Here is a 19037-nt window from a genome sequence, read left to right on the forward strand (position 1 = left end):
TTTTCAACTTATCAATGAATTTACTTGAGTTAAGAAGTAATAGAGGTCTAAAGTTAATGTGTTTGAGCACCTACAGCCAAACCACACTGGCCATGCCCAATCTCGTCTGATCTTGGAAGCTATGCAGTGTTGGGCCTGGTTAGTACTTGGATGGGAGACCACCTGGGAATACCAGGTGCTGTAGGTAATTTTATACTGCCATGACATTCTTTTCTATTACATTTTACATTTAATTTTTTCAACTTATCAATGAAATTACTTGAGTTAAGAAGTAATAGAGGTCTAAAGTTAATGTTTTTGAGCACCTACAGCCCAACCACACTGGACATGCCCAATCTCGTCTGATCTTGGAAGCTGTGCAGTGTTGGGCTTGGTTAGTACTTGGATGGGAGACCACCTGGGAATACCAGATGCTGTAGGTAATTTTATACTGACATAACATTCTTTTCTATTACATTTTACATTTAATTTTTTCAACGTATCAATGAATTTACTTGAGTTAAGAAGTAAAAGAGGTCTAAAGTTAATGTTTTTGAACACCTACAGCCAAACCACCCTGGACATGCCCAATCTCGTCTGATCTTGGAAGCTCTTCAGTGTTGGGCCTGGTTAGTAATTGGATGGGAGACCACCTGGGAATACCAGGTGCTGTAGGTAATTTTATACTGCCATAACATTCTTTTCTATTACATTTTACAATTAATTTTTTCAACTTATCAATCAATTTAAGAAGTAATAGAGGTCTAAAGTTAATGTTTTTGAGCACCTACAGCCAAACCACACTGGGCATGCCCAATCTCGTCTGATCTTGGAAGCTATGCAGTGTTGGGCCTGGTTAGTACTTGGATGGGAGACCACCTGGGAATACCAGGTGCTGTAGGTAATTTTATACTGCCATAACATTCTTTTCTGTTACATTTTACATTTCATTTTTTCAACTTATCAATAGAATGTACTTGAGTTAAGAAGTAAAAGAGGTCTAAAGTTAATGTTTTTGAGCACCTACAGCCAAACCACACTGGGCATGCCCAATCTCGTCTGATCTTGGAAGCTATTCAGTGTTGGGCCTGGTTAGTACTTGGATGGGAGACCACCTGGGAATACCAGGTGCTGTAGGTAATTTTATACTGCCATAACATTCTTTTCTATTACATTTTACATTTCATTTTTAAACTTATCATTGAATTTACTTGAGTTAAGAAGTAAAAGAGGACTAAAGTTAATGTTTTTGAGCACCTACAGCCAACCCACACTGGACATGCCCAATCTCGTCTGATCTTGGAAGCTATGCAGTGTTGGGCCTGGTTAGTACTTGGATGGGAGACCACCTGGGAATACCAGGTGCTGTATGTAATTTTATTCAGCCATAACATTCTTTTCTATTACATTTTACATTAAATTTTTTCAACTTATCAATGAATTTACTTGAGTTAAGAAGTAAAAGAGGTCTAAAGTTAATGTTTTTGTGCACCTACAGCCAAACCACACTGGGCATGCCCAATCTCATCTGATCTTGGAAGCTATGCAGTGTTGGGCCTGGTTAGTACTTGGATGGGAGACCACCTGGTAATACCATTTGCTGTAGGTAAATTTATACTGCCATAACATTCTTTTCTGTTACATTTTACATTTCATTTTTAAACTTATCAATGAATTTACTTGCGTTAAGAAGTAAAAGAGGTCTAAAGTTAAAGTTTTTGAGCACCTACAGCCAAACCACACTGGACATGCCCAATCTCATCTGATCTTGGAAGCTGTGCAGTGTTGGGCTTGGTTAGTACTTGGATCGGACACCACCTGGGAATACCAGGTGCTGTAGGGAATTATATACTGACATAACATTCTTTTCTATTACATTTTACATTTAATTTTTTCAACTTATCAATGAATTTACTTGAGTTAAGAAGTAAAAGAGGTCTAAAGTTAATGTTTTTGAGCACCTACAGCCAAACCACACTGGACATGCCCAATCTTGTCTTATCTTGGAAGCTATGCAGTATTGGGCCTGATAAGTACTTGGATGGGAGACCACCTGGGAAAACCAGGTGCTGTAGGTAATTTTATACTGCCATAACATTCTTTTCTATTACATTTTACAATTAATTTTTTCAACTTATCAATGAATTTACTTGAGTTGAGAAGTAAAAGAGGTCTAAAGTTAATGTTTTTGAGCACCTACAGCCAAACCACCCTGGACATGCCCAATCTCGTCTGATCTTGGAAGCTATTCAGTGTTGGGCCTGGTTAGTACTTGGATGGGAGACCACCATGGAATACCAGGTGCTGTAGGTAATTTTATACTGCCATAACATTCTTTTCTATTACATTTTACAATTAATTTTTTCAACTTATCAATCAATTTACTTGAGTTAAGAAGTAAAAGAGGTCTAAAGTTAATGTTTTTGAGCACCTACAGCCAAACCACACTGGGCATGCCCAATCTCGTCTGATCTTGGAAGCTATTCAGTGTTGGGCCTGGTTAGAACTTGGATGGGAGACCACCTGGGAATACCAGGTGCTGTAGGTAATTTTATACTGCCATAACATTCTTTTCTATTACATTTTACATTTACTTTATTCAACTTATCAATGAATTTACTTGAGTAAAGAAGTAAAAGAGGTCTAAAGTTAAAGGTTTTGTGCACCTACAGCCAAACCACACTGGACATGCCCAATCTCATCTGATCTTGGAAGCTTTGCAGTGTTGGGCCTGGTTAGTACTTGGATGGGAGAACACCTGGGAATACCAGGTGCTGTAGGTAATTTTATACTGCCATAACATTCTTTTCTATTACATTTTACCTTTCATTTTTAAACTTATCAATGAATTTACTTGAGTTAAGAAGTAAAAGAGGACTAAAGTTAATGTTTTTGAGCACCTACAGCCAAACCACACTGGACATGCCCAATCTCATCTGATCTTGGAAGCTATGCAGTGTTGGGCCTGGTTAGTACTTGGATGGGAGACCACCTGGGAATACCAGGTGCTGTATGTAATTTTATTCAGCCATAACATTCTTTTCTATTACATTTTACATTAAATTTTTTCAACTTATCAATGAATTTACTTGAATTAAGAAGTAAAAGAAGTCTAAAGTTAATGTTTTTGAGCACCTACAGACAAAACACACTGTGCATGCCCAATCTCATCTGATCTTGGAAGCTATGCAGTGTTGGGCCTGGTTAGTACTTGGATGGGAGACCACCTGGTAATACCATTTGCTGTAGGTAATTTTATACTGCCATAACATTCTTTTCTGTTACATTTTACATTTCATTTTTAAACTTATCAATGAATTTACTTGCGTTAAGAAGTAAAAGAGGTATAAAGTTAAAGTTTTTGAGCACCTACAGCCAAACCACACTGGACATGACCAATCTCATCTGATCTTGGAAGCTGTGCAGTGTTGGGCTTGGTTAGTATTTGGATGGGACACCACCTGGGAATACCAGGTGCTGTAGGGAATTTTATACTGACATAACATTCTTTTCTATTACATTTTACATTTAATTTTTTCAACTTATCAATGAATTCACTTGAGTTAAGAAGTAAAAGAGGTCTAAAGTTAATGTTTTTGAGCACCTACAGCCAAACCACACTGGACATGCCCAATCTCGTCTTATCTTGGAAGCTATGCAGTATTGGGCCTGATAAGTACTTGGATGGGAGACCACCTGGGAATACCAGGTGCTGTAGGTAATTTTATACTGCCATAACATTCTTTTCTATTACATTTTACAATTCATTTTTTCAACTTATCAATGAATTTACTTGAGATAAGAAGTAATAGAGGTCTAAAGTTAATGTTTTTGAGCACCTACAGCCAAACCTCACTGGACATACCCAATCTCGTTTGATCTTGGAAGCTATGCAGTGTTGGGCCTGGTTAGTACTTGGAGGGGAGACCACCTGGGAATACCAGGTGCTGTAGGTAATTTTATACTGCCATAACATTCTTTTCTATTACATTTTACAATTAATTTTTTCAACTTATCAATCAATTTAAGAAGTAATAGAGGTCTAAAGTTAATGTTTTTGAGCACCTACAGCCAAACCACACTGGGCATGCCCAATCTCGTCTGATCTTGGAAGCTATGCAGTGTTGGGCCTGGTTAGTACTTGGATGGGAGACCACCTGGGAATACCAGGTGCTGTAGGTAATTTTATACTGCCATAACATTCTTTTCTGTTACATTTTACATTTCATTTTTTCAACTTATCAATAGAATGTACTTGAGTTAAGAAGTAAAAGAGGTCTAAAGTTAATGTTTTTGAGCACCTACAGCCAAACCACACTGGGCATGCCCAATCTCGTCTGATCTTGGAAGCTATTCAGTGTTGGGCCTGGTTAGTACTTGGATGGGAGACCACCTGGGAATACCAGGTGCTGTAGGTAATTTTATACTGCCATAACATTCTTTTCTATTACATTTTACATTTCATTTTTAAACTTATCATTGAATTTACTTGAGTTAAGAAGTAAAAGAGGACTAAAGTTAATGTTTTTGAGCACCTACAGCCAACCCACACTGGACATGCCCAATCTCGTCTGATCTTGGAAGCTATGCAGTGTTGGGCCTGGTTAGTACTTGGATGGGAGACCACCTGGGAATACCAGGTGCTGTATGTAATTTTATTCAGCCATAACATTCTTTTCTATTACATTTTACATTAAATTTTTTCAACTTATCAATGAATTTACTTGAGTTAAGAAGTAAAAGAGGTCTAAAGTTAATGTTTTTGTGCACCTACAGCCAAACCACACTGGGCATGCCCAATCTCATCTGATCTTGGAAGCTATGCAGTGTTGGGCCTGGTTAGTACTTGGATGGGAGACCACCTGGTAATACCATTTGCTGTAGGTAAATTTATACTGCCATAACATTCTTTTCTGTTACATTTTACATTTCATTTTTAAACTTATCAATGAATTTACTTGCGTTAAGAAGTAAAAGAGGTCTAAAGTTAAAGTTTTTGAGCACCTACAGCCAAACCACACTGGACATGCCCAATCTCATCTGATCTTGGAAGCTGTGCAGTGTTGGGCTTGGTTAGTACTTGGATCGGACACCACCTGGGAATACCAGGTGCTGTAGGGAATTATATACTGACATAACATTCTTTTCTATTACATTTTACATTTAATTTTTTCAACTTATCAATGAATTTACTTGAGTTAAGAAGTAAAAGAGGTCTAAAGTTAATGTTTTTGAGCACCTACAGCCAAACCACACTGGACATGCCCAATCTTGTCTTATCTTGGAAGCTATGCAGTATTGGGCCTGATAAGTACTTGGATGGGAGACCACCTGGGAAAACCAGGTGCTGTAGGTAATTTTATACTGCCATAACATTCTTTTCTATTACATTTTACAATTAATTTTTTCAACTTATCAATGAATTTACTTGAGTTGAGAAGTAAAAGAGGTCTAAAGTTAATGTTTTTGAGCACCTACAGCCAAACCACCCTGGACATGCCCAATCTCGTCTGATCTTGGAAGCTATTCAGTGTTGGGCCTGGTTAGTACTTGGATGGGAGACCACCATGGAATACCAGGTGCTGTAGGTAATTTTATACTGCCATAACATTCTTTTCTATTACATTTTACAATTAATTTTTTCAACTTATCAATCAATTTACTTGAGTTAAGAAGTAAAAGAGGTCTAAAGTTAATGTTTTTGAGCACCTACAGCCAAACCACACTGGGCATGCCCAATCTCGTCTGATCTTGGAAGCTATTCAGTGTTGGGCCTGGTTAGAACTTGGATGGGAGACCACCTGGGAATACCAGGTGCTGTAGGTAATTTTATACTGCCATAACATTCTTTTCTATTACATTTTACATTTACTTTATTCAACTTATCAATGAATTTACTTGAGTAAAGAAGTAAAAGAGGTCTAAAGTTAAAGGTTTTGTGCACCTACAGCCAAACCACACTGGACATGCCCAATCTCATCTGATCTTGGAAGCTTTGCAGTGTTGGGCCTGGTTAGTACTTGGATGGGAGAACACCTGGGAATACCAGGTGCTGTAGGTAATTTTATACTGCCATAACATTCTTTTCTATTACATTTTACCTTTCATTTTTAAACTTATCAATGAATTTACTTGAGTTAAGAAGTAAAAGAGGACTAAAGTTAATGTTTTTGAGCACCTACAGCCAAACCACACTGGACATGCCCAATCTCATCTGATCTTGGAAGCTATGCAGTGTTGGGCCTGGTTAGTACTTGGATGGGAGACCACCTGGGAATACCAGGTGCTGTATGTAATTTTATTCAGCCATAACATTCTTTTCTATTACATTTTACATTAAATTTTTTCAACTTATCAATGAATTTACTTGAATTAAGAAGTAAAAGAAGTCTAAAGTTAATGTTTTTGAGCACCTACAGACAAAACACACTGTGCATGCCCAATCTCATCTGATCTTGGAAGCTATGCAGTGTTGGGCCTGGTTAGTACTTGGATGGGAGACCACCTGGTAATACCATTTGCTGTAGGTAATTTTATACTGCCATAACATTCTTTTCTGTTACATTTTACATTTCATTTTTAAACTTATCAATGAATTTACTTGCGTTAAGAAGTAAAAGAGGTATAAAGTTAAAGTTTTTGAGCACCTACAGCCAAACCACACTGGACATGACCAATCTCATCTGATCTTGGAAGCTGTGCAGTGTTGGGCTTGGTTAGTATTTGGATGGGACACCACCTGGGAATACCAGGTGCTGTAGGGAATTTTATACTGACATAACATTCTTTTCTATTACATTTTACATTTAATTTTTTCAACTTATCAATGAATTCACTTGAGTTAAGAAGTAAAAGAGGTCTAAAGTTAATGTTTTTGAGCACCTACAGCCAAACCACACTGGACATGCCCAATCTCGTCTTATCTTGGAAGCTATGCAGTATTGGGCCTGATAAGTACTTGGATGGGAGACCACCTGGGAATACCAGGTGCTGTAGGTAATTTTATACTGCCATAACATTCTTTTCTATTACATTTTACAATTCATTTTTTCAACTTATCAATGAATTTACTTGAGATAAGAAGTAATAGAGGTCTAAAGTTAATGTTTTTGAGCACCTACAGCCAAACCTCACTGGACATACCCAATCTCGTTTGATCTTGGAAGCTATGCAGTGTTGGGCCTGGTTAGTACTTGGAGGGGAGACCACCTGGGAATACCAGGTGCTGTAGGTAATTTTATACTGCCATAACATTCTTTTCTATTACATTTAATTTTTTCAACTTATCAATCAATTTACTTGAGTTAAGAAGTAATAGAGGTCAAAAGTTAATGTTTTTGAGCACCTACGGCCAAACCACACTGTACATGCCCAATCTCGTCTTATCTTGGAAGCTATGCAGTGTTGAGCCTGGTTAGTACTTGGATGGGAGACCACCTGGGAATACCAGGAGCTGTAGGTAATTTTATACTGCCATAACATTCTTTTCTATTACATTTTACATTTAATTTTTTCAACTTATCAATGAATTTACTTGAGTAAAGAAGTAAAAGAGGTCTAAAGTTAATGTTTTTGAGCACCTACAGCCAAACCCCACTGGACATGCCCAATCTCGTCTGATCTTGGAAGCTGTGCAGTGTTGGGCCTGGTTAGTACTTGGATGGGAGACCACCTGGGAATACCAGGTGCTGTAGGTAATTTTATTCAGCCATAACATTCTTTTCTATTACATTTTACATTTAATTTTTTCAACTTATCAATGAATTTACTTGAGTTAAGAAGTAAAAGAGGTCTAAAGTTAATATTTTTGAGCACCTACAGCCAAACCAAACTGGACATGCCCAATTTGGTCTGATCTTGGAAGCTATGCAGTATTGGGCCTGGTTAGTACTTGGATGGGAGACCACCTGGGAATGCCAGATGCTGTAGTTAATTTTATACTGCCATAACATTCTTTTCTATTACATTTTACATTTAATTTTTTCAACTTATCAATGAATTTACTTGAGTAAAGAAGTAAAAGAGGTCTAAAGTTAATGTTTTTGTGTGCCTACAGACAAACCACACTGGACATGCCCAATCTCGTCTGCTCTTGGAAGCTATGCAGTGTTGGGCCAGGTTAGTACTTGGATGGGAGACCACCTAGGAATACCAGGAGCTGTAGGTAATTTTATACTGCCATAACATTCTTTTCTGTTACATTTTACATTTAATTTTTTCAACTTATCAATGAATTTACTTGAGTAAAGAAGTAAAAGAGGTCTAAAGTTAATGTTTTTGAGCACCTACAGCCAAACCACCCTGGACATGCCCAATCTCATCTGATCTTGGAAGCTATTCAGTGTTGGGCCTGGTTAGTACTTGGATGGGAGACCACCTGGGAATACCAGGTGCTGTAGGTAATTTTATACTGCCATAACATTCTTTTCTATTACATTTTACAATTAATTTTTTCAACTTATCAATCAATTTACTTGAGTTAAGAAGTAATAGAGGTCTAAAGTTAATGTTTTTGAGCACCTACAGCCAAACCACACTGGACATGCCCAATCTCGTCTGATCTTGGAAGCTATGCAGTGTTGGGCCTGGTTAGTACTTGGATGGGAGACCACCTGGGAATACCAGGAGCTGTAGGTAATTTTATACTGCCATAACATTCTTTTCTGTTACATTTTACATTTCATTTTTTCAACTTATCAATAGAATGTACTTGAGTTAAGAAGTAAAAGAGGTCTAAAGTTAATATTTTTGAGCACCTACAGCCAAAACACACTGGGCTTGCCCAATCTCGTCTGATCTTGGAAGCTATGCAGTGTTGGGCCTGTTTAGTACTTGGATGGGAGACCACCTGGTAATACCAGGAGCTGTAGGCAATTTTATACTGCCATAACATTATTTTCTGTTACATTTTACATTTCATTTTTAAACTTATCAATGAATTTACTTGAGTTAAGAAGTAAAAGAGGTCTAAAGTTAATGTATTTGAGCACCTACAGCCAAACCACACTGGAAATGCCCAATCTCGTCTGATCTTGGAAGCTATGCAGTGTTCGGCCTGATTAGTACTGGGATGGGAGACCACCTGGGAATACCAGGTGCTGTAGGTAATTTTATACTGACATAACATTCTTTTCTATTACATTTTACATTTAATTTTTTCAACTTATCAATGAATTTACTTGAGTTAAGAAGTAAAAGAGGTCTAAAGTTAATGTTTTTGAGCACCTACAGCCAAACCACACTGGACATGCCCAATCTTGTCTGATCTTGGAAGCTATGCAGTGTTGGGCCTGATTAGTACTTGGATGGGAGACCACCTGGGAATACCAGGTGCTGTAGGTAATTTTATACTGACATAACATTCTTTTCTATTACATTTTACATTTAATTTTTTCAACTTATCAATGAATTTACTTGAGTTAAGAAGTAAAAGAGGTCTAAAGTTAATGTTTTTGAGCACCAACAGCCAAACCACACTGGACCTGCCCAATCTTGTCTGATCTTGGAAGCTATGCAGTGTTGGGCCTGGTTAGTACCTGGATGGGAGACCATTTGGGAATACCAGGTGCTGTAGGTAATTTTATACTGACATAACATTCTTTTCTATTACATTTTACATTTCATTTTTTCAACTTATCAATGAATTTACTTGAGTTAATAAGTAAAAGAGGTCTAAAGTTAATGTTTTTGAGCACCTACAGCCAAACCACACTGGAAATGCCCAATCTCGTCTGATCTTGGAAGCTATGCAGTGTTGGGCCTGATTAGTACTTGGATGGGAGACCACCTGGGAATACCAGGTGCTGTAGGTAATTTTATACTGCCATAACATTCTTTTCTATTACATTTTATATTACATTTTTTCAACTTATCAATGAATTTACTTGAGTTAAGAAGTAAAAGAGGTCTAAAGTTAAAGTTTTTGAGCACCTACAGCCAAACCACACTGGACATGCCCAATCTCATCTGATCTTGGAAGCTGTGCAGTGTTGGGCTTGGTTAGTACTTGGATGGGAGACCACCTGGGAATACCAGGTGCTGTAGGTAATTTTATACTGCCATAACATTCTTTTCTATTACATTTTATATTACATTTTTTCAACTTATCAATGAATTTACTTGAGTTAAGAAGTAAAAGAGGTCTAAAGTTAATGTTTTTGAGCACCTACAGCCAAAGCACACTGGACATGCCCAATCTCATCTGATCTTGGAAGCTGTGCAGTGTTGGGCTTGGTTAGTACTTGGATGGGAGACCACCTGGGAATACCAGGTGCTGTAGGTAATTTTATACTGACATAACATTCTTTTATATTACATTTTACATTTAATTTTTTCAACTTATCAATGAATTTACTTGAGTTAAGAAGTAATAGAGGTCTAAAGTTAATGTGTTTGAGCACCTACAGCCAAACCACACTGGCCATGCCCAATCTCGTCTGATCTTGGAAGCTATGCAGTGTTGGGCCTGGTTAGTACTTGGATGGGAGACCACCTGGGAATACCAGGTGCTGTAGGTAATTTTATACTGCCATGACATTCTTTTCTATTACATTTTACATTTAATTTTTTCAACTTATCAATGAAATTACTTGAGTTAAGAAGTAATAGAGGTCTAAAGTTAATGTTTTTGAGCACCTACAGCCCAACCACACTGGACATGCCCAATCTCGTCTGATCTTGGAAGCTGTGCAGTGTTGGGCTTGGTTAGTACTTGGATGGGAGACCACCTGGGAATACCAGATGCTGTAGGTAATTTTATACTGACATAACATTCTTTTCTATTACATTTTACATTTAATTTTTTCAACGTATCAATGAATTTACTTGAGTTAAGAAGTAAAAGAGGTCTAAAGTTAATGTTTTTGAACACCTACAGCCAAACCACCCTGGACATGCCCAATCTCGTCTGATCTTGGAAGCTCTTCAGTGTTGGGCCTGGTTAGTAATTGGATGGGAGACCACCTGGGAATACCAGGTGCTGTAGGTAATTTTATACTGCCATAACATTCTTTTCTATTACATTTTACAATTAATTTTTTCAACTTATCAATCAATTTAAGAAGTAATAGAGGTCTAAAGTTAATGTTTTTGAGCACCTACAGCCAAACCACACTGGGCATGCCCAATCTCGTCTGATCTTGGAAGCTATGCAGTGTTGGGCCTGGTTAGTACTTGGATGGGAGACCACCTGGGAATACCAGGTGCTGTAGGTAATTTTATACTGCCATAACATTCTTTTCTGTTACATTTTACATTTCATTTTTTCAACTTATCAATAGAATGTACTTGAGTTAAGAAGTAAAAGAGGTCTAAAGTTAATGTTTTTGAGCACCTACAGCCAAACCACACTGGGCATGCCCAATCTCGTCTGATCTTGGAAGCTATTCAGTGTTGGGCCTGGTTAGTACTTGGATGGGAGACCACCTGGGAATACCAGGTGCTGTAGGTAATTTTATACTGCCATAACATTCTTTTCTATTACATTTTACATTTCATTTTTAAACTTATCATTGAATTTACTTGAGTTAAGAAGTAAAAGAGGACTAAAGTTAATGTTTTTGAGCACCTACAGCCAACCCACACTGGACATGCCCAATCTCGTCTGATCTTGGAAGCTATGCAGTGTTGGGCCTGGTTAGTACTTGGATGGGAGACCACCTGGGAATACCAGGTGCTGTATGTAATTTTATTCAGCCATAACATTCTTTTCTATTACATTTTACATTAAATTTTTTCAACTTATCAATGAATTTACTTGAGTTAAGAAGTAAAAGAGGTCTAAAGTTAATGTTTTTGTGCACCTACAGCCAAACCACACTGGGCATGCCCAATCTCATCTGATCTTGGAAGCTATGCAGTGTTGGGCCTGGTTAGTACTTGGATGGGAGACCACCTGGTAATACCATTTGCTGTAGGTAAATTTATACTGCCATAACATTCTTTTCTGTTACATTTTACATTTCATTTTTAAACTTATCAATGAATTTACTTGCGTTAAGAAGTAAAAGAGGTCTAAAGTTAAAGTTTTTGAGCACCTACAGCCAAACCACACTGGACTTGCCCAATCTCATCTGATCTTGGAAGCTGTGCAGTGTTGGGCTTGGTTAGTACTTGGATCGGACACCACCTGGGAATACCAGGTGCTGTAGGGAATTATATACTGACATAACATTCTTTTCTATTACATTTTACATTTAATTTTTTCAACTTATCAATGAATTTACTTGAGTTAAGAAGTAAAAGAGGTCTAAAGTTAATGTTTTTGAGCACCTACAGCCAAACCACACTGGACATGCCCAATCTTGTCTTATCTTGGAAGCTATGCAGTATTGGGCCTGATAAGTACTTGGATGGGAGACCACCTGGGAAAACCAGGTGCTGTAGGTAATTTTATACTGCCATAACATTCTTTTCTATTACATTTTACAATTAATTTTTTCAACTTATCAATGAATTTACTTGAGTTAAGAAGTAATAGAGGTCTAAAGTTAAAGTTTTTGAGCACTTACAGCCAAACCACACTGGACATGCCCAATCTCGTCTGATCTTGGAAGCTATGCAGTGTTGGGCCTGGTTAGTACTTGGATGGGAGACCACCTGGGAATACCAGGTGCTGTAGGTAATTTTATACTGCCATGACATTCTTTTCTATTACATTTTACATTTAATTTTTTCAACTTATCAATGAATTTACTTGAGTAAAGAAGTAAAAGAGGACTAAAGTTAATGTGTTTGAGCACCTACAGCCAAACCACACTGGATATGCCCAATCTCATCTGCTCTTGGAAGCTATGCAGTGTTGGGCTTGGTTAGTACTTGGATGGGAGACCACCTGGGAATACCAGATGCTGTAGGTAATTTTATACTGACATAACATTCTTTTCTATTACATTTTACATTTAATTTTTTCAACTTATCAATGAATTTACTTGAGTTAAGAAGTAAAAGAGGTCTAAAGTTAATGTTTTTGAGCACCTACAGCCAAACCACACTGGACATGCCCAATCTCGTCTGATCTTGGAAGCTATTCAGTGTTGGGCCTGGTTAGTACTTGGATGGGAGACCACCTGGGAATACCAGGTGCTATTGGTAATTTTATACTGCCATAACATTTTTTTCTATTACATTTTACATTTCATTTTTTCAACTTATCAATGAATTTACTTGAGTTAATAAGTAAAAGAGGTCTAAAGTTAATGTTTTTGAGCACCTACAGCCAAACCACACTGGAAATGCCCAATCTCATCTGATCTTGGAAGCTATGCAGTGTTGGGCCTGATTAGTACTTGGATGGGAGACCACCTGGGAATACCAGGAGCTATAGGTAATTTTATACTGCCATAACATTCTTTTCTGTTACATTTTACATTTCATTTTTTCAACTTATCAATAGAATGTACTTGAGTTAAGAAGTAAAAGAGGTCTAAAGTTAATGTTTTTGAGCACCTACAGCCAAACCACACTGGGCATGCCCAATCTCGTCTGATCTTGGAAACTATTCAGTGTTGGGCCTGGTTAGAACTTGGATGGGAGACCACCTGGGAATACCAGGTGCTGTAGGTAATTTTATACTGCCATAACATTCTTTTCTATTACATTTTACATTTAATTTATTCAACTTATCAATGAATTTACTTGAGTAAAGAAGTAAAAGAGGTCTAAAGTTAAAGTTTTTGTGCACCTATAGCCAAACCACACTGGACATGCCCAATCTCATCTGATCTTGGAAGCTATGCAGTGTTGGGCCTGGTGAGTACTTGGATGGGAGACCACCTGGGAATACCTGGTGCTGTAGGTAATTTTATACTGCCATAACATTCTTTTCTATTACATTTTACATTTCATTTTTAAACTTATCAATGAATTTACTTGAGTTAAGAAGTAAAAGAGGACTAAAGTTAATGTTTTTGAGCACCTACAGCCAAACCACACTGGACATGCCCAATCTCGTCTGATCTTGGAAGCTATGCAGTGTTGGGCCTGGTTAGTACTTGAATGGGAGACCACCTGGGAATACCAGGTGCTGTATGTAATTTTATTCAGCCATAACATTCTTTTCTATAACATTTTACATTAAATTTTTTCAACTTATCAATGAATTTACTTGAGTTAAGAAGTAAAAGAGGTCTAAAGTTAATATTTTTGAGCACCTACAGCCAAAACACACTGGGCATGCCCTATCTCATCTGGTCTTGGAAGCTATGCAGTGTTGGGCCTGGTTAGTACTTGGATGGGAGACCACCTGGTAATACCATTTGCTGTAGGTAATTTTATACTGCCATAACATTCTTTTCTGTTACATTTTACATGTCATTTTTAAACTTATCAATGAATTTACTTGCGTTAAGAAGTAAAAGAGGTCTAAAGTTAAAGTTTTTGAGCACCTACAGCCAAACCACACTGGACATGCCCAATCTCATCTGATCTTGGAAGCTGTGCAGTGTTGGGCTTGGTTAGTACTTGGATGGGACACCACCTGGGAATACCAGGTGCTGTAGGGAATTTTATACTGACATAACATTCTTTTCTATTACATTTTACATTTAATTTTTTCAACTTATCAATGAATTTACTTGAGTTAAGAAGTAAAAGAGGTCTAAAGTTAATGTTTTTGAGCACCTACAGCCAAACCACCCTGGACATGCCCAATCTCGTCTGATCTTGGAAGCTATTCAGTGTTGGGCCTGGTTAGTACTTGGATGGGAGACCACCTGGGAATACCAGGTGCTGTAGGTAATTTTATACTGCCATAACATTCTTTTCTGTTACATTTTACATTTCATTTTTTCAACTTATCAATAGAATGTACTTGAGTTAAGAAGTAAAAGAGGTCTAAAGTTAATGTTTTTGAGCACCTAGAGCCAAACCACACTGGGCATGCCCAATCTCGTCTGATCTTGGAAGCTATTCAGTGTTGTGCCTGGTTAGAACTTGGATGGGAGACCACCTGGGAATACCAGGTGCTGTAGGTAATTTTATACTGCCATAACATTCTTTTCTATTACATTTTACATTTAATTTATTCAACTTATCAATGAATTTACTTGAGTAAAGAAGTAAAAGAGGTCTAAAGTTAAAGTTTTTGTGCACCTACAGCCAAACCACACTGGACATACCCAATCTCATCTGATCTTGGAAGCTATGCAGTGTTGGGCCTGGTTAGTACTTGGATGGGAGACCACCTGGGAATACCAGGTGCTGTAGGTAATTTTATACTGCCATAACATTCTTTTCTATTACATTTTACATTTCATTTTTAAACTTATCATTGAATTTACTTGAGTTAAGAAGTAAAAGAGGACTAAAGTTAATGTTTTTGTGCACCTACAGCCAACCCACACTGGACATGCCCAATCTCGTCTGATCTTGGAAGCTATGCAGTGTTGGGCCTGGTTAGTACTTGGATGGGAGACCACCTGGTAATACCATTTGCTGTAGGTAAATTTATACTGCCATAACATTCTTTTCTGTTACATTTTACATTTCATTTTTAAACTTATCAATGAATTTACTTGCGTTAAGAAGTAAAAGAGGTCTAAAGTTAAAGTTTTTGAGCACCTACAGCCAAACCACACTGGACATGCCCAATCTCATCTGATCTTGGAAGCTGTGCAGTGTTGGGCTTGGTTAGTACTTGGATGGGACACCACCTGGGAATACCAGGTGCTGTAGGGAATTTTATACTGACATAACATTCTTTTCTATTACATTTTACATTTAATTTTTTCAACTTATCAATGAATTTACTTGAGTTAAGAAGTAAAAGAGGTCTAAAGTTAATGTTTTTGAGCACCTACAGCCAAACCACACTGGACATGCCCAATCTTGTCTTATCTTGGAAGCTATGCAGTATTGGGCCTGATAAGTACTTGGATGGGAGACCACCTGGGAAAACCAGGTGCTGTAGGTAATTTTATACTGCCATAACATTCTTTTCTATTACATTTTACAATTAATTTTTTCAACTTATCAATGAATTTACTTGAGTTAAGAAGTAATAGAGGTCTAAAGTTAAAGTTTTTGAGCACTTACAGCCAAACCACACTGGACATGCCCAATCTCGTCTGATCTTGGAAGCTATGCAGTGTTGGGCCTGGTTAGTACTTGGATGGTAGACCACCTGGGAATACCAGGTGCTGTAGGTAATTTTATACTGCCATGACATTCTTTTCTATTACATTTTACATTTAATTTTTTCAACTTATCAATGAATTTACTTGAGTAAAGAAGTAAAAGAGGTCTAAAGTTAATGTTTTTGAGCACCTACAGCCAAACCACACTGGACATGCCCAATCTCGTCTGATCTTGGAAGCTATTCAGTGTTGGGCCTGGTTAGTACTTGGATGGGAGACCACCTGGGAATACCAGGTGCTATTGGTAATTTTATACTGCCATAACATTTTTTTCTATTACATTTTACATTTCATTTTTTCAACTTATCAATGAATTTACTTGAGTTAATAAGTAAAAGAGGTCTAAAGTTAATGTTTTTGAGCACCTACAGCCAAACCACACTGGAAATGCCCAATCTCGTCTGATCTTGGAAGCTATGCAGTGTTGGGCCTGATTAGTACTTGGATGGGAGACCACCTGGGAATACCAGGAGCTGTAGGTAATTTTATACTGCCATAACATTCTTTTCTGTTACATTTTACATTTCATTTTTTCAACTTATCAATAGAATGTACTTGAGTTAAGAAGTAAAAGAGGTCTAAAGTTAATGTTTTTGAGCACCTACAGCCAAACCACACTGGGCATGCCCAATCTCATCTGATCTTGGAAGCTATTCAGTGTTGGGCCTGGTTAGAACTTGGATGGGAGACCACCTGGGAATACCAGGTGCTGTAGGTAATTTTATACTGCCATAACATTCTTTTCTATTACATTTTACATTTAATTTATTCAACTTATCAATGAATTTACTTGAGTAAAGAAGTAAAAGAGGTCTAAAGTTAAAGTTTTTGTGCACCTATAGCCAAACCACACTGGACATGCCCAATCTCATCTGATCTTGGAAGCTATGCAGTGTTGGGCCTGGTTAGTACTTGGATGGGAGACCACCTGGGAATACCTGGTGCTGTAGGTAATTTTATACTGCCATAACATTCTTTTCTATTACATTTTACATTTCATTTTTAAACTAATCAATGAATTTACTTGAGTTAAGAAGTAAAAGAGGACTAAAGTTAATGTTTTTGAGCACCTACAGCCAAACCACACTGGACATGCCCAATCTCGTCTGATCTTGGAAGCTATGCAGTGTTGGGCCTGGTTAGTACTTGAATGGGAGACCACCTGGGAATACCAGGTGCTGTATGTAATTTTATTCAGCCATAACATTCTTTTCTATAACATTTTACATTAAATTTTTTCAACTTATCAATGAATTTACTTGAGTTAAGAAGTAAAAGAGGTCTAAAGTTAATATTTTTGAGCACCTACAGCCAAAACACACTGGGCATGCCCTATCTCATCTGGTCTTGGAAGCTATGCAGTGTTGGGCCTGGTTAGTACTTGGATGGGAGACCACCTGGTAATACCATTTGCTGTAGGTAATTTTATACTGCCGTAACATTCTTTTCTGTTACATTTTACATTTCATTTTTAAACTTATCAATGAATTTACTTGCGTTAAGAAGTAAAAGAGGTCTAAAGTTAAAGTTTTTGAGCACCTACAGCCAAACCACACTGGACATGCCCAATCTCATCTGATCTTGGAAGCTGTGCAGTGTTGGGCTTGGTTAGTACTTGGATGGGACACCACCTGGGAATACCAGGTGCTGTAGAGAATTTTATACTGACATAACATTCTTTTCTATTACATTTTACATTTAATTTTTTCAACTTATCAATGAATTTACTTGAGTTAAGAAGTAAAAGAGGTCTAAAGTTAAAGTTTTTGTGCACCTACAGCCAAACCACACTGGACATGCCCAATCTCATCTGATCTTGGAAGCTATGCAGTGTTGGGCCTGGTTAGTACTTGGATGGGAGACCACCTGGGAATACCTGGTGCTGTAGGTAATTTTATACTGCCATAACATTCTTTTCTATTACATTTTACATTTCATTTTTAAACTTATCAATGAATTTACTTGAGTTAAGAAGTAAAAGAGGACTAAAGTTAATGTTTTTGAGCACCTACAGCCAAACCACACTGGACATGCCCAATCTCGTCTGATCTTGGAAGCTATGCAGTGTTGGGCCTGGTTAGTACTTGGATGGGAGACCACCTGGGAATACCAGGTGCTGTATGTAATTTTATTCAGCCATAACATTCTTTTCTATTACATTTTACATTAAATTTTTTCAACTTATCAATGAATTTACTTGAGTTAAGAAGTAAAAGAGGTCTAAAGTTAATGTTTTTGAGCACTTACAGCCAAAACACACTGGGCATGCCCAATCTCATCTGATCTTGGAAGCTATGTAGTGTTGGGCCTGGTTAGTACTTGGATGGGAGACCACCTGGTAATACCATTTGCTGTAGGTAATTTTATACTGCCATAACATTCTTTTCTGTTACATTTTACATTTCATTTTTAAACTTATCAATGAATTTACTTGCGTTAAGAAGTAAAAGAGGTCTAAAGTTAAAGTTTTTGAGCACCTACAGCCAAACCACACTGGACATGCCCAATCTCATCTGATCTTGGAAGCTGTGCAGTGTTGGGCTTGGTTAGTACTTGGATGGGACACCACCTGGGAGTACCAGGTGCTGTAGGGAATTTTATACTGACATAACATTCTTTTCTATTACATTTTACATTTAATTTTTTCAACTTACTTAAGAATTTACTTGAGTTAAGAAGTAAAAGAGGTCTAAAGTTAATGTTTTTGAGCACCTACAGCCAAACCACACTGGACATGCCCAATCTCGTCTTATCTTGGAAGCTATGCAGTATTGGGCCTGATAAGTACTTGGATGGGAGACCACCTGGGAATACCTGGTGCTGTAGGTAATTTTATACTGCCATAACATTCTTTTCTATTACATTTTACAATTAATTTTTTCAACTTATCAATGAATTTACTTGAGTTAAGAAGTAATAGAGGTC

General features: G+C 37.4%; 7 non-coding genes and 69 pseudogenes across 7 annotated transcripts; all 76 read left to right on the forward strand.

The window, feature by feature from the left end:
• The first annotated feature begins 68 nt into the window (after positions 1-68).
• LOC148460721 (5S ribosomal RNA) lies at positions 69-187 on the forward strand. Its single transcript, XR_015874072.1, has one exon. It is a non-coding gene; the product is annotated as a 5S ribosomal RNA (ribosomal RNA).
• Positions 188-303: 116 nt separating this feature from the next.
• LOC148460722 (5S ribosomal RNA) lies at positions 304-422 on the forward strand (annotated as a pseudogene).
• A 116-nt stretch (positions 423-538) lies between these two features.
• LOC148460723 (5S ribosomal RNA) lies at positions 539-657 on the forward strand (annotated as a pseudogene).
• Positions 658-764: 107 nt separating this feature from the next.
• Positions 765-883, forward strand: LOC148460724 (5S ribosomal RNA; annotated as a pseudogene).
• A 117-nt stretch (positions 884-1000) lies between these two features.
• LOC148460725 (5S ribosomal RNA) lies at positions 1001-1119 on the forward strand (annotated as a pseudogene).
• Positions 1120-1234: 115 nt separating this feature from the next.
• On the forward strand, positions 1235-1353 carry LOC148460726 (5S ribosomal RNA; annotated as a pseudogene).
• Positions 1354-1469: 116 nt separating this feature from the next.
• Positions 1470-1588, forward strand: LOC148460727 (5S ribosomal RNA; annotated as a pseudogene).
• Positions 1589-1703: 115 nt separating this feature from the next.
• On the forward strand, positions 1704-1822 carry LOC148460728 (5S ribosomal RNA; annotated as a pseudogene).
• A 116-nt stretch (positions 1823-1938) lies between these two features.
• Positions 1939-2057, forward strand: LOC148460729 (5S ribosomal RNA; annotated as a pseudogene).
• Positions 2058-2173: 116 nt separating this feature from the next.
• LOC148460730 (5S ribosomal RNA) lies at positions 2174-2292 on the forward strand (annotated as a pseudogene).
• A 116-nt stretch (positions 2293-2408) lies between these two features.
• On the forward strand, positions 2409-2527 carry LOC148460731 (5S ribosomal RNA; annotated as a pseudogene).
• Positions 2528-2643: 116 nt separating this feature from the next.
• Positions 2644-2762, forward strand: LOC148460732 (5S ribosomal RNA; annotated as a pseudogene).
• Positions 2763-2877: 115 nt separating this feature from the next.
• LOC148460733 (5S ribosomal RNA) lies at positions 2878-2996 on the forward strand (annotated as a pseudogene).
• Positions 2997-3346: 350 nt separating this feature from the next.
• On the forward strand, positions 3347-3465 carry LOC148460734 (5S ribosomal RNA; annotated as a pseudogene).
• A 116-nt stretch (positions 3466-3581) lies between these two features.
• On the forward strand, positions 3582-3700 carry LOC148460735 (5S ribosomal RNA; annotated as a pseudogene).
• A 116-nt stretch (positions 3701-3816) lies between these two features.
• LOC148460736 (5S ribosomal RNA) lies at positions 3817-3935 on the forward strand (annotated as a pseudogene).
• Positions 3936-4042: 107 nt separating this feature from the next.
• Positions 4043-4161, forward strand: LOC148460737 (5S ribosomal RNA; annotated as a pseudogene).
• A 117-nt stretch (positions 4162-4278) lies between these two features.
• Positions 4279-4397, forward strand: LOC148460738 (5S ribosomal RNA; annotated as a pseudogene).
• Positions 4398-4512: 115 nt separating this feature from the next.
• LOC148460739 (5S ribosomal RNA) lies at positions 4513-4631 on the forward strand (annotated as a pseudogene).
• Positions 4632-4747: 116 nt separating this feature from the next.
• Positions 4748-4866, forward strand: LOC148460740 (5S ribosomal RNA; annotated as a pseudogene).
• Positions 4867-4981: 115 nt separating this feature from the next.
• Positions 4982-5100, forward strand: LOC148460741 (5S ribosomal RNA; annotated as a pseudogene).
• A 116-nt stretch (positions 5101-5216) lies between these two features.
• Positions 5217-5335, forward strand: LOC148460742 (5S ribosomal RNA; annotated as a pseudogene).
• Positions 5336-5451: 116 nt separating this feature from the next.
• LOC148460743 (5S ribosomal RNA) lies at positions 5452-5570 on the forward strand (annotated as a pseudogene).
• Positions 5571-5686: 116 nt separating this feature from the next.
• LOC148460744 (5S ribosomal RNA) lies at positions 5687-5805 on the forward strand (annotated as a pseudogene).
• Positions 5806-5921: 116 nt separating this feature from the next.
• Positions 5922-6040, forward strand: LOC148460745 (5S ribosomal RNA; annotated as a pseudogene).
• Positions 6041-6155: 115 nt separating this feature from the next.
• Positions 6156-6274, forward strand: LOC148460746 (5S ribosomal RNA; annotated as a pseudogene).
• A 350-nt stretch (positions 6275-6624) lies between these two features.
• Positions 6625-6743, forward strand: LOC148460747 (5S ribosomal RNA; annotated as a pseudogene).
• Positions 6744-6859: 116 nt separating this feature from the next.
• On the forward strand, positions 6860-6978 carry LOC148460748 (5S ribosomal RNA; annotated as a pseudogene).
• A 116-nt stretch (positions 6979-7094) lies between these two features.
• On the forward strand, positions 7095-7213 carry LOC148460749 (5S ribosomal RNA; annotated as a pseudogene).
• Positions 7214-7322: 109 nt separating this feature from the next.
• LOC148460750 (5S ribosomal RNA) lies at positions 7323-7441 on the forward strand (annotated as a pseudogene).
• A 116-nt stretch (positions 7442-7557) lies between these two features.
• Positions 7558-7676, forward strand: LOC148460751 (5S ribosomal RNA; annotated as a pseudogene).
• A 116-nt stretch (positions 7677-7792) lies between these two features.
• Positions 7793-7911, forward strand: LOC148460752 (5S ribosomal RNA; annotated as a pseudogene).
• A 116-nt stretch (positions 7912-8027) lies between these two features.
• Positions 8028-8146, forward strand: LOC148460753 (5S ribosomal RNA; annotated as a pseudogene).
• Positions 8147-8262: 116 nt separating this feature from the next.
• On the forward strand, positions 8263-8381 carry LOC148460754 (5S ribosomal RNA; annotated as a pseudogene).
• A 116-nt stretch (positions 8382-8497) lies between these two features.
• LOC148460755 (5S ribosomal RNA) lies at positions 8498-8616 on the forward strand (annotated as a pseudogene).
• Positions 8617-8733: 117 nt separating this feature from the next.
• Positions 8734-8852, forward strand: LOC148460756 (5S ribosomal RNA; annotated as a pseudogene).
• Positions 8853-8967: 115 nt separating this feature from the next.
• LOC148460757 (5S ribosomal RNA) lies at positions 8968-9086 on the forward strand (annotated as a pseudogene).
• Positions 9087-9202: 116 nt separating this feature from the next.
• Positions 9203-9321, forward strand: LOC148460758 (5S ribosomal RNA; annotated as a pseudogene).
• Positions 9322-9437: 116 nt separating this feature from the next.
• LOC148460759 (5S ribosomal RNA) lies at positions 9438-9556 on the forward strand (annotated as a pseudogene).
• Positions 9557-9672: 116 nt separating this feature from the next.
• LOC148460760 (5S ribosomal RNA) lies at positions 9673-9791 on the forward strand. The gene has a single exon (XR_015873484.1). It is a non-coding gene; the product is annotated as a 5S ribosomal RNA (ribosomal RNA).
• Positions 9792-9907: 116 nt separating this feature from the next.
• On the forward strand, positions 9908-10026 carry LOC148460761 (5S ribosomal RNA; annotated as a pseudogene).
• Positions 10027-10142: 116 nt separating this feature from the next.
• Positions 10143-10261, forward strand: LOC148460762 (5S ribosomal RNA; annotated as a pseudogene).
• A 116-nt stretch (positions 10262-10377) lies between these two features.
• Positions 10378-10496, forward strand: LOC148460763 (5S ribosomal RNA). Its single transcript, XR_015874074.1, has one exon. It is a non-coding gene; the product is annotated as a 5S ribosomal RNA (ribosomal RNA).
• Positions 10497-10612: 116 nt separating this feature from the next.
• LOC148460764 (5S ribosomal RNA) lies at positions 10613-10731 on the forward strand (annotated as a pseudogene).
• Positions 10732-10847: 116 nt separating this feature from the next.
• Positions 10848-10966, forward strand: LOC148460765 (5S ribosomal RNA; annotated as a pseudogene).
• Positions 10967-11073: 107 nt separating this feature from the next.
• LOC148460766 (5S ribosomal RNA) lies at positions 11074-11192 on the forward strand (annotated as a pseudogene).
• A 117-nt stretch (positions 11193-11309) lies between these two features.
• Positions 11310-11428, forward strand: LOC148460767 (5S ribosomal RNA; annotated as a pseudogene).
• A 115-nt stretch (positions 11429-11543) lies between these two features.
• On the forward strand, positions 11544-11662 carry LOC148460768 (5S ribosomal RNA; annotated as a pseudogene).
• Positions 11663-11778: 116 nt separating this feature from the next.
• Positions 11779-11897, forward strand: LOC148460769 (5S ribosomal RNA; annotated as a pseudogene).
• Positions 11898-12012: 115 nt separating this feature from the next.
• On the forward strand, positions 12013-12131 carry LOC148460770 (5S ribosomal RNA; annotated as a pseudogene).
• Positions 12132-12247: 116 nt separating this feature from the next.
• Positions 12248-12366, forward strand: LOC148460771 (5S ribosomal RNA; annotated as a pseudogene).
• Positions 12367-12482: 116 nt separating this feature from the next.
• On the forward strand, positions 12483-12601 carry LOC148460772 (5S ribosomal RNA). Its single transcript, XR_015874149.1, has one exon. It is a non-coding gene; the product is annotated as a 5S ribosomal RNA (ribosomal RNA).
• A 116-nt stretch (positions 12602-12717) lies between these two features.
• LOC148460773 (5S ribosomal RNA) lies at positions 12718-12836 on the forward strand (annotated as a pseudogene).
• A 116-nt stretch (positions 12837-12952) lies between these two features.
• On the forward strand, positions 12953-13071 carry LOC148460774 (5S ribosomal RNA; annotated as a pseudogene).
• Positions 13072-13187: 116 nt separating this feature from the next.
• Positions 13188-13306, forward strand: LOC148460775 (5S ribosomal RNA; annotated as a pseudogene).
• Positions 13307-13423: 117 nt separating this feature from the next.
• LOC148460776 (5S ribosomal RNA) lies at positions 13424-13542 on the forward strand (annotated as a pseudogene).
• A 116-nt stretch (positions 13543-13658) lies between these two features.
• LOC148460777 (5S ribosomal RNA) lies at positions 13659-13777 on the forward strand (annotated as a pseudogene).
• A 115-nt stretch (positions 13778-13892) lies between these two features.
• Positions 13893-14011, forward strand: LOC148460778 (5S ribosomal RNA; annotated as a pseudogene).
• Positions 14012-14361: 350 nt separating this feature from the next.
• LOC148460779 (5S ribosomal RNA) lies at positions 14362-14480 on the forward strand (annotated as a pseudogene).
• A 116-nt stretch (positions 14481-14596) lies between these two features.
• On the forward strand, positions 14597-14715 carry LOC148460780 (5S ribosomal RNA; annotated as a pseudogene).
• Positions 14716-14832: 117 nt separating this feature from the next.
• Positions 14833-14951, forward strand: LOC148460781 (5S ribosomal RNA; annotated as a pseudogene).
• A 116-nt stretch (positions 14952-15067) lies between these two features.
• Positions 15068-15186, forward strand: LOC148460782 (5S ribosomal RNA). Its single transcript, XR_015873259.1, has one exon. It is a non-coding gene; the product is annotated as a 5S ribosomal RNA (ribosomal RNA).
• A 115-nt stretch (positions 15187-15301) lies between these two features.
• LOC148460783 (5S ribosomal RNA) lies at positions 15302-15420 on the forward strand (annotated as a pseudogene).
• A 115-nt stretch (positions 15421-15535) lies between these two features.
• LOC148460784 (5S ribosomal RNA) lies at positions 15536-15654 on the forward strand (annotated as a pseudogene).
• Positions 15655-15770: 116 nt separating this feature from the next.
• LOC148460785 (5S ribosomal RNA) lies at positions 15771-15889 on the forward strand (annotated as a pseudogene).
• A 116-nt stretch (positions 15890-16005) lies between these two features.
• On the forward strand, positions 16006-16124 carry LOC148460786 (5S ribosomal RNA; annotated as a pseudogene).
• Positions 16125-16240: 116 nt separating this feature from the next.
• Positions 16241-16359, forward strand: LOC148460787 (5S ribosomal RNA; annotated as a pseudogene).
• Positions 16360-16475: 116 nt separating this feature from the next.
• Positions 16476-16594, forward strand: LOC148460788 (5S ribosomal RNA; annotated as a pseudogene).
• A 117-nt stretch (positions 16595-16711) lies between these two features.
• LOC148460789 (5S ribosomal RNA) lies at positions 16712-16830 on the forward strand (annotated as a pseudogene).
• Positions 16831-16946: 116 nt separating this feature from the next.
• Positions 16947-17065, forward strand: LOC148460790 (5S ribosomal RNA). Its single transcript, XR_015873673.1, has one exon. It is a non-coding gene; the product is annotated as a 5S ribosomal RNA (ribosomal RNA).
• Positions 17066-17180: 115 nt separating this feature from the next.
• On the forward strand, positions 17181-17299 carry LOC148460791 (5S ribosomal RNA; annotated as a pseudogene).
• A 350-nt stretch (positions 17300-17649) lies between these two features.
• Positions 17650-17768, forward strand: LOC148460792 (5S ribosomal RNA; annotated as a pseudogene).
• A 116-nt stretch (positions 17769-17884) lies between these two features.
• LOC148460793 (5S ribosomal RNA) lies at positions 17885-18003 on the forward strand. Its single transcript, XR_015874533.1, has one exon. It is a non-coding gene; the product is annotated as a 5S ribosomal RNA (ribosomal RNA).
• A 115-nt stretch (positions 18004-18118) lies between these two features.
• On the forward strand, positions 18119-18237 carry LOC148460794 (5S ribosomal RNA; annotated as a pseudogene).
• Positions 18238-18587: 350 nt separating this feature from the next.
• Positions 18588-18706, forward strand: LOC148460795 (5S ribosomal RNA; annotated as a pseudogene).
• Positions 18707-18822: 116 nt separating this feature from the next.
• Positions 18823-18941, forward strand: LOC148460796 (5S ribosomal RNA; annotated as a pseudogene).
• Positions 18942-19037: the final 96 nt, after the last annotated feature.

This window comes from Taudactylus pleione, unplaced genomic scaffold (genome assembly GCF_031769625.1).
Source record: "Taudactylus pleione unplaced genomic scaffold, aTauple2 ptg000967l, whole genome shotgun sequence".
In the NCBI taxonomy this organism is placed as follows: domain Eukaryota; kingdom Metazoa; phylum Chordata; class Amphibia; order Anura; family Myobatrachidae; genus Taudactylus; species Taudactylus pleione.